At 38.4% G+C, this 10,125-nt stretch overlaps 1 pseudogene; it reads right to left on the bottom strand.

Annotated features, from left to right (window-relative positions):
* Positions 1-7,963: 7,963 nt before the first annotated feature.
* LOC100675834 (sodium/potassium-transporting ATPase subunit beta-3-like) lies at positions 7,964-8,981 on the bottom strand (annotated as a pseudogene).
* Between the last annotated feature and the right edge of the window lie 1,144 nt (positions 8,982-10,125).

Below are 10,125 nucleotides of genomic sequence, written 5' to 3'. Positions count from 1 at the left end.
CATAACATGTCAACAACAAAAAAATAAATAAAAATAAAGGAACAACAGGGCCCAAATTGGTGAAAGACAGAAAAACGATACCATAGAGTTCAAAATTTTTGTACCTTTTTTTTTTTTTAGACAAACACTGACAGCATAGAAAGTGGAATTATTCCAAAACACACAACACACACACGCACACACACATACAGGATGCCTCCTGTTTTGTTCCAGAATTGAAAGCAACCTGAACTTTTAGAGGTTATTTTTAACTATTTCTATTTAAAGTTTTGGCAGAGTTATAAACTTAATTACTATGTGTCATTTTCTAAACATAAATGTAAACACATTTAAAGAAAGAGAGAATAAAAACCAAAATCTTAGCATATAAAAATTTCCTGCTGTTGTTGTCTGATAGTCTTCACAAGTTTTTCATGCTGTCCTTAACAGTTTGCTCCTCAGCTGAAGCCAGTACTGGGCTTCCACACAGTCCAAGCAGGCAGTTACTTAGGTATTCAGATTACGTCCACCCCCAACTTCTGTTCTCCCCCCACAGCCTTTGCTGAACCTTTAAGTCAGAAGGGCTCTCTTCCTCTTTCTCATCACTTTTGACTGGCCCCTTTTATGTGCCTTAACAGTTGTTTTATATGGACTATGATGTGTAAACCAGCATTCATCTCTTATTTTGCTGCGCTGTGGTGGCTTGCATGTTACTATGAGGCTGCATGCTATGCCATCAGTATTTCAAATACTTGCAAGGTCACTCATGGTGGATAGGTCGCAGTGAAGCTTCCAGACTAAGACAAACTAGGAAGAAGGATCTGACAATGTACTTCTGAAAATTACCCAATGAAAACCCTAGGGAACACAATAGAATATTGTTCAATATAGGGCTGGAAGATGAGCCCCCTAAGTGGGAAGACACTACACCACATGGTTGCAACAATGGACTTGAACTTATTAATGATTGTGAAGATGGCACAAACCAAGCAACTTTTCATTCTGTTTTACGTGGGTCACCATGAGTGGGAGCCAACTGGACGGCGGCAACAATAACATTGTATGAAGCTCAAATGAGTCCTTTGAAGTGGGTTTTAATAGGGATTAAGCTAGAGATGTTAAGTAAATTATACATGGTCACATCTTTTAGCCATTTTAGAGACAGGATTTAATCCATAACTTTCAGACTACAGAGGCTGTGCACCATTTATCGCGTGACACTATTTCATACCAGAAGCTTCGCAAAAGTGGTGGTAAGCTAACCATATGGTAATGGAATTAGAGGTTCAAATATATTAATTCTAGTTTTAGCCATGTTGCTCCCTTTAGCCTTGATAAAATCAATACTATGAGCCTCAAGATCCTTAGCTGAAAATGAAGTCCAGTGATGTTTAAACACTCTTCTGTTTTGTGGTATTGCCCTTTAACATAGCTGATGGGGTTTAGCCATTTACTTGCCTTTACTTAAAGGGAGAGACTATGCAAATTGATTTGCGAATGACATCTTATTTACTCCTTATAACATTTCATAGAGAAATTATTGATTTTAGAGATAAGGAATCTGACAGTAAGTTATTTATCTATGTGGTATAACTCTGAGAAGTAAAGCCAGAATTTAAACTGAGATTTGTATATCTCTAAACTCTCACTCATGGCTATCCCCTGTCTTCCTATATGATTCTTAGAGAAATAGGAGTTTAGAAAAGAAAAACAATTTAGAATATCCTGGAAGGCCCATAAAACCAAACCAAACCTATCGCTATCAAGTCAGTTCTGACTCCTGCTGACCACATGTGTTGCAGAGCAGAAATGTACTCCATAAAGTTTTCATGGCTGTAACCTTTTGGAATGTGAAAGTTGGAAACAAAGAAAGATAGGTAGTTAGAAAATACGGCCTTGGTGATAGAAATGAAACTGAGATTGCGTGACAGAATTTTGCAAAACCAATGACTTCTTCATTGCAAATATCTTTTTCAACAACATGAATGGCAGCTCTACACGTGTACTCACCAGATGTAATATACAGAAATCAAATCAACTACATTCGTGGAAAGAGACAATGGAGAAGTGCAAGATCATCAGTCAGAACAAGGCCAGGGGCCAGCTGCAGAACAGACCATCAGTTGCTTATATGCAAGTTTAAGTTGAAGCTGAAGAAAATGAAAACAAGTCCATGAGAGCCAAAGTATGAACTTGAGTATGTCCCATCTGAGTTTAGAGACCTTCTCAAGAAGAGATTTGACACATTGAACACTAGTGATTGAGGACAAGATGAGTTATGGGATGACATCAAGGACATCATCCATGAAGAAAGACAAAATTCATTAGAAAAACAGGAAAGAAAGAAAAGACCAAAATGGATGTCAGAAGAGGCTCTGAAGCTTATTCTTGAAAGTAGAGTAGGTGAAGCAAAATGGGGAAATGATTAAATAAAATAGCTGACAGAAGATTTCAAAGGATGGGTTGGAAAGACAAAGTAAAGTATTATAATGGAGTGTGCAAAGACCTGGAGTTAGAAAAACAAAAGGGAAGAACATGCTTGACATTTCTCAAGCTGAAAGAAGTGAAGAAAAAAAATTCAAATCTCAAATTGCATTACTGAGGAATTTTAGGGGCAAAATATTGAATGATGCAGGAAGCATCTAAAGAAGATGGAAGGGATACAGTGTCACCATATGAAAAAGAATTGATCAACTTTCAATCATTTCAGGAGGTAGCATATAATCAAAAACTCAAGTTACTGAAGGAAGAAATCCAAGCTGTACTGAAAGCTTTGGTGAAAAACAAGGCTCCAGGAATTGATGGAATACCAATTGAGATGTCTCAACAAATGGGAGCAACACAGGAAGCACTCACTCATCTATGTCAAGAAATTTGTAAGACAGCTAGCTGGCCAACCACCTGGAAGAGATCCATGTTTGTGCCCATTCCAAAGAAAGCTGTTCGAAAAGAATTCATAAATTATCAAACAATATCATTAATATCACATGCAAGTAAAATTTTTCTAAAGATAATTCAAAAATGGTTGTAGCAGTACATTGACAGTGAACTGCCAGAAATTCAAGCTGAATTCAGAAGAGAATGTGGACTGAGAGATATCATTGCTGATGTCAGATGGAGCCTGGCTGAAAGCAAAGACTGCCAGAAAGATGTTTACCTGTGTTTTACTGACTATGTAAAGGCATTTGACTGTGCGGATCGTAGCAAATTATGGATAATATTTCTTAGAATGGGAATTCCTGAACAGTTAATTGTGATCTTGAGGAACACGTACATAGATCAAGAGGCAGTTATTCCAACAGAATAAGGGGATATTGTATGTTTTAAAGTCAGGAAAGGTGTGTGTCAAGGTAGTAGCCTTTCACCGTACCTGTTCAATTTATATCCTGAGCAAATATTATGAGAAGCTGGACTATATGAAGAAGAACAAGGCATCAGTACTGGAGGAAGACTCGTTAACAACCTGCAATATGCAGATGATACAACCTTGCTTGCTGAAAGTGAAGATGACTTGAAGCACTTACTGATGAAGATCAAAGATCACAGCTTTCAGTATAGATTACATCTCAACATAAAGGAAACAAAAATCCTCACAACTGGACCAATAAGCAACATCATGATAAATGGAGAAAAGATCGAAGTTGTGATTTCATTTTACTTGGATCCATAATCATGTCCCTGGAAGCAGCAGTCAAGAAATCAAACGAGGTATTGCATGGGGGAAATTTCCTGCAAAAGGACTCTTTAAAGTGTTGAAAAGCAAAAATATCACTTTGACATCTACGGTGCTTCTGACCCAACCATGGTATTTTCAGTTGCCTCATATGCATGCGAAACCTGGACAATGAATAAGGAAAACTGAAGAAGAATTGACACCTTTGAATTATGGTGTTGGCAAAGAATATGGAAAATACCGTGGACTGCCAGAAGACTGACAAGTCTGTCTTGGAAGAAGTACAGCCAGAATGCTCCTTAGAGGTGAGGATGGCGACACTTCATCTCACGTACTTTGGACATGCTATCAGGAGGGACCAGTCCCTGGAGAAGAACACTATGCTTGGTAAAGTAGAGGGCCAGCGAAAAAGAGGAAGACCCGTAATGAGTTAGATTGACACAGTAGCTGCAAAAATGGAATCAACCATAGTAAGGGTTGTGAGGATGGTGCAGTACAGGGCAGTGGTTTGTTCCTTTTGTACATAGAGCTACTATGAATTGGAACCGACATGATACCACCTAACAACAACAACCCTTTGGAAGCTGATCACCTAGACATTTTTCCCAAAGTGTGTCTGAGTGCATTAGAAATGCACCCTACTGGTAAGCAGCCAAGTGCTTGGCTGTTTGAGCCACCCAGGGTCTATAAAGAAAGAAAAAAAACCCATTGCCATCGAGTTGGTTCTGACTCATAGAGACCCTATAGGACAGCATAGAACTGCCCCATAGGATTTCCAAGGAGCCGCTGGTGGATTCAAACTGCCAGCCTTTTGGTTAGCAGCCTGAACTGTTAAGCGCTGTCCCACCAGGGCTCCATAGTGGAGAAGAAATTGAATGGTGCCTCAGTGAGTTGTCTGATTACCAAGGGTGAAAGCCTAGGGGAAACCCATTTGAATAATAGCCTGTTCTCAGGAACAAGCTTAACATGTATAAGACCAAATTTAAAAGGAGCAGAAGAAGACATGTTACATTGTTAGATGCCTTCAAAAAGCATAAACTACTGTCATTTTAAAATGCTTAATATAAAATCATGCCCCTACCTTTTGTTTCTTTTCCTCTTCTCTTCACCTAGTCAGAGCACTTGTAAAAAGAAATGTCAGAGAGTCCTTTCCATCCCTAAGTTTCTATGTGCGTTAGAAATTAGAGCAAAACTTTGTACAGTATTTATGAAACAAAAAGGTAACAGGAATATATATAGAGAAAAAATAAAGATAAAAATAAATGAATAGAATGCTGAAGAGGAAGCAAACCTTGGAGTCATGTAGTCTAATCTTGCTCAGAGAATGTTATCTTCATCTGTAAGGTTTCATCAGGAGCAGAAAACTAAAAACAGAAAGTGTGGATTAAGGTCATACAGCATATAGCCAAAAAAAAAAAAAAAAAAACTACTCACAGTTTAAAGGTTTAGAAAAGCTCTCTCTACCACAAGGCTTGAAAGAATACATTCCGTCAAGAGCTGCGTCAGCGTTTCCTTTATTTTGGGGAAGTGCAGTGTGAATTGACTTGGAGCGACCTGTGGTTAAAAGCCTCGACATTTCTGGAAATGGAACAGTTCCATTGCACCTTGCAGTGTGGCATTGCTCTCCTCATCCTCCTTGTCACAGCACAAAGCAGTAACTTCTATATGCAATCTGACTTCTCAACTCCTGTCTTCTTATTTTTTTCAACTCAACAAGCCATCCATCCATCCTGCTATTGCTCCATATGACCTCTCCGCTTCCCTGGCTCTATGAGTAGGCACCAATTTGGTGGCAATAAATTTTTGTTTTGTTTTGTTTTTTTCTTTTCTACTCAGAAGGAGTTTAAGTCTGGGGACGCAGAGGGCAAGTGTGAGAAATAAAACTGTGAAATCCTGCAGAGTTGCCCATTGTTCGTTAGCAATAATTAACTTCGTATCTATAACATAACCCTCTAGGAACACAGCCATCATAGTTCTGAAGTGCAGGATGCAATGTTTGCTTAGAAAGCACAACAAAGAAAGAAACAAAACTACCATTGACAGAAGAAAACATTTTGCTCCATTCAAATTTAAAGCAACTTTGTATTTTTTTTTTTTTTTGTATTGTGTTGTGAAAAGCCAGCTGTTGAACTCTAAGAACGCTGCACAGATAACATGTGTTGCAGAAGAAGGAGAAAAGGCAGGGAGTGGAGGGAGTTAAATGCGCCCTTAGAGGTCCATTCAGAATTTCAGGAGGAGGGCTGTACTGAGGAATTCTGAGGGAGCCTACTCTGTGTCACCATCAGATACCATGTATTAAGCACTGATTCCTGAAGGTGCAGTGGGCCATGTTCTACAAAACTCTCTGCACACAGTGACCAAATCCTTATCCCTCCTGGCTAATGACCTTGCTTCATATTTGAGTGAAAGAATATATTTTTTTTTCTAAATTATACTCTTGTATTCCATGAACAAATCTATTCTATCCACATGTGCATCTGTCTCTCTCTCTCTCTCTTTTTTTTTTTTTGCTTTTTGTTATATTTGAGGAAATACCATTCCTCCAAAGACCACAACTCCCTTTATAACCTAGATCCAAATTTCCTAAGCATTTTTTTATCCTCCTTTTTTTGATCCTCTGACTCGATCTCTCTACCAGATCCTTCATACAAAACGTTTTAGCCCCTGTTATCCAATATGGCAGCCAAGAGCCACAAGTGGTTGTAACTTGGCTAGTATGAATTGAGACATTCTGTAAGTGTAAAATACAAATAAATTTCAAAGACTCAGTATCAAAAAAAGAATATAAAATATCCCTTTAAATGTTGTGCTATATTGATTACATTTTAAAATGACTATATTTGAATATATAGGGTTAGTAAAGTCGTTAAGAGCTTGCCTGCTAACCAAAACATTAGCAGTTTGAATCCACCAGCCACTCCTTGGAAACTCTATGGGGCAGTTCTACTCTGTCCTGTAGGGTCACTACGAGTTGGAATCAACTCAGCAGCAACAGGTTTGGCTTTTAGTTTTAAAGCATATTAAAATAAATTTCACCATTTGTTTTACATTTTGAATGTGCTTATGAGAGCATTTGTAATTACACATGTGGCCCACACTGTTTTCCTATTGAACAGCATTGTTTTCTATTCTTTAATTAAAAAAAAACATATGTATGTAATTGCAAAAAAAAAAAAAATTCTTTTTCAACTCCACATTCCTTAAGTGTCAACCCTATTTCTCAGTAGTTTACGTAAAAAACACATTTTCAAGAGGATTTTCTAGGTATACGCTGAGTTTTTTTGTTTTTTTTTAACACTTACAAATCCACCGTTGTTTTCTTTTTTCCTCTACATACACACAACTTCAGGGTTCTCTACACATCATACTTACGGCAGCTACAAAGTCACTTGATGTTGGTCAGTTTCCATTTACTCTTTTATCATTTCATCCCTAAGATTGTGTTGGCATCAGAGTATGACAGTTAAACAGTGTCTTAGTTATCTAGTGCTGCTATAACAGAAATATCACAAGTGGATGGCTTTAACAAAGAGAAATTTATTTTCTCAGAGTCCAGTAGGCTACAAGCCCAAATTCAGGATGTCAGGTTCAGGGAAAGGCTCTGGAGGAAGATCCTTCTCATCAATCCTTCCCTGGACTAGGAGCTTCTCAGCTCAGGAACTCTGAATCCAAAGGACATGCTCTGCAACCTGTGCTGCTTTCTTGATTGTGTGAGTTCCCCCTGTCTCTCTCCCTGCTTCTGTCTTTTATATCTAAAAATAGATTGACTCAAGACACAATCCAATCTGGTAGATTGAGTCCTGACTCGTTAACATAACTGCCGACTCTCCCATCTCATTAACATAATAGAGGTAGGATTTAGAACATATAGGAAAATCACATCAGATAACAAAATAGTGGGCAATAACACAATACTGGGAAGCATGGCCTAGCCAAATTGAAACAAATATTTTTGGGGGACACAAACAGTGTTAAATCCATAAAATATTTACATATATTAAGCTTTAGACATTGACAATTAAACCACATAAAAATAGGACAAGAGCCCCAATAAACATGATCTCAGTCAAGCATTTACTAGTCACTAACATGGCATCCGTACACTGGTTCAAAGGGCAGCAGAGTCAACAGACAGCTACTTTGGAGTATGTTGGATATTATCATTTGAAAGCACATAATGATGTTACTCTCGTGTCAAGTACCTCCCACCTTTCTCTAAGGTGGTCTCATAATTCTAGAATGGCAGGTCCACTTGATACAAAAGAAAGACAGACAACACAACATTTACTCTGTAGGGATATCCTACTCATACTATGCATTCACTGTCATTTTGAATGTTATTTGTCCCCAAAACTTGCCACATCATCCTGGATTTTTAGGTTGGGTGATTCATCAATCTTGCAGCCAAATGTCACTTCTTTCCTGGAACTGTTAAAAGGAAAGAATTCCTGGACAGCAACCATTGGCTGTTGATACCCTACATGCAGTGTCTCCCCCCTGCCCCCACCAATAGCATAGCATGGAAAATATTTTAAGCCTGTAACTCCATGTGAAGGATAAATTGATACAACTGCCACTTCTTTGGAAGCCGTGATGGTGTAGCGGTTAAGAGCTACGGCTGCTAACCAAAAGGTCAGCAGTTGGAATCCACCAGGCATTCCTTACAAAATCTATGGGACAGTTCTACTCTGTCCTACAGGGTCACTATGAGTCAGAATTGACTCAACGACAATGCATTATGTGCCACTTGTTCATCCTTTGAAGCACACATTATTCTTGGTTCACTTTGAGGCTTTAATCCAATTATTCTATTCATTTTCATAAGAATACAAGGGTTTCCTCTGAAATAGCCATATTCAGGATCATTCACACCACTGCATGCTTGAAGTAACTGATGAGGAAACCAACACAAAGTAAAATACTGTTCAAAAAGTATTCCATCAGGACAGGTCGTGAGATTCTTCTGTTCTTCTAAATCAAATGATTTTAGAAAATAATCAAGACCTCTAATGCAACCTTCATAAGAACTGTAATAAGACAAACTGAATGACTATTTTAATGCAGTCACTAGTTTTGAAAAAATCCTAAATCCTGGACTAGTAATCTGGTCACCATATTTTGGAACCTCATTATTCAGAGTCTGAAGCATGGCCCACATTGTGAATGAGGAGAGCTCAGCCAGGAACCCATAGAAAACTAGATAGAAGAGCAAGGATAAACCCCAAATCTTGGCAATGCACCTTAGGAATTCTTCAGTGGTCAAGTTATAGAAGAACAGCTTCTATTTTGCCAGGCTCTGGTTGAAGGGCTTCTTGTTTTTCTTCATCATGGTGTATGTGCAGACAATGAGGTGGGTGGTGGCCAAGGGTGTGGATGCTGCAAGGAGCACTGGGGATGTCCAGGCTCAAGTGGCACAGCTGCACAACACCGGTGGAGGTTGGAACAGCCTAAGACACCACTTCATTGAGGGGCACACTTTAGCCGACTTCTACTTGCCCAGGATGGCCTCTCTGAGATTTATTAAATATATATTTAGTAAAATAAAACACACCTGAGGATTGAAATTGGACACTGGGCGTATAACAAAAATACCTATCACTTGTAAGAGTTCTTCTACTCTGAATTCATTCAGTAAGAGGAAATAAATGTCATACTTTTTAATCAGTTTTTCTGGTTAAATCACCCTACAACATTTATAAAAATATAAATATGTAGACATTTCAACAACTGTGTTTTATTTATTGTCTTTAAAAACTTATTTTGTTTTTCCTGAGTTTAATAATTGCCAGTATTTATTTTTTTATAGAAATCCATCAATTATTTTCCCAAACTCTCCAAAATTGCTAAAAGGCTCAGTACTGGCAAACACATTAGATAATCTATCAGTTGCATTTTTTTCCTGTTCTGAATCATCCCCCCTGGAATCCTCTGTACTGCTTCAGTCTGGCCTGATTGTTCACTAGACAGATGCAGAGCTGTCATTTTCCAACTGACACTCAAAGTTTTCCTGGAAATCTCCTTCTCTTCCTCCTGGCTTCTCCTTTGAGATGCTTCTTAGTTGTCTAGTACTGCTATAACAGAAATACCACAAGTGGATGGTTTTAAAAAATGGTAGTGTATTTTCTTATAGTTGTGGAGACTAGAAGTTCAAATTCAGGACCCAACTCTAGGGTAAGGTTTTCTCTGTTCAGCTCTGAGGGAAGGACAAACCAATCTCTTTTCAGCATCTGTGATCCTGCTTTCCTTGGCTCCTTGGTAATCTTCATGTGACATAGCATCTATCTTCCTCTATTTCTGAAACTTCACTTACTTGTTTTAATCTCTTTTATATCTCAAAGGACACACCCTACTCTTTGTTGTTGTTGTTAGATGTCCTTGAGTTGAGTAGAATTGCCCATAGGGTTTCGAAGGAGTGGCTGGTGGGTTTGAACTGCCTACCTTTTCGTTAGCAGCTGAGTTCTTAACCACCATGT

The sequence above is a fragment of the Loxodonta africana genome, chromosome 11 (assembly GCF_030014295.1).
Source record: "Loxodonta africana isolate mLoxAfr1 chromosome 11, mLoxAfr1.hap2, whole genome shotgun sequence".
NCBI lineage: Eukaryota > Metazoa > Chordata > Mammalia > Proboscidea > Elephantidae > Loxodonta > Loxodonta africana.
This window is presented reverse-complemented; position numbering and strand designations above follow the sequence as displayed.